The following is a 287-nucleotide window of genomic DNA, read 5'->3' on the forward strand; positions in this document are numbered from 1 at the left end:
CCCCACCCGCTCCCGGCCCTGCCTGAGCCCCCCCACCCCGGGCCCGGCGAGGAGCGGAGCTGGCTGCGGAGGGAGGAGGCAGCCGCCGCCGGAGGGGTAAGGGCGGATTTTTGGGGATGGGGAAGGGGTGTGTGTATGTGTATATGTGTGTGTGTCCCCCCGCAGCATCCACCCCCGACGCGGGGAGGCCGGTTGGGGGGGAGCGGCTGCCCCACGGAGAGCAGGGCCCGTCGAGGTGGGGGGAGCCCGGGGCTGCCCCCGCCGCCTCTTTGTGTTTCCGTGGCGGG

The 287-nt window shown here is 74.2% G+C and overlaps 1 protein-coding gene across 2 annotated transcripts in view; it reads left to right on the plus strand.

Annotated features, from left to right (window-relative positions):
- Positions 1–6: 6 nt before the first annotated feature.
- Positions 7–287, plus strand: part of CRISPLD1 (cysteine-rich secretory protein LCCL domain containing 1) — a 41891-nt gene continuing 41610 nt past the window's right edge. For both annotated transcript variants that reach the window (XM_014951931.1, XM_014951932.1), the window contains exon 1: positions 7–96. The gene's annotated coding sequence lies outside the window, so the exon portion shown is untranslated. The remainder of the gene's footprint in view (positions 97–287) is intronic.

The sequence above is a fragment of the Calidris pugnax genome, unplaced genomic scaffold, assembly GCF_001431845.1.
Source record: "Calidris pugnax isolate Ruff unplaced genomic scaffold, ASM143184v1 scaffold61, whole genome shotgun sequence".
Classification (NCBI taxonomy): domain Eukaryota; kingdom Metazoa; phylum Chordata; class Aves; order Charadriiformes; family Scolopacidae; genus Calidris; species Calidris pugnax.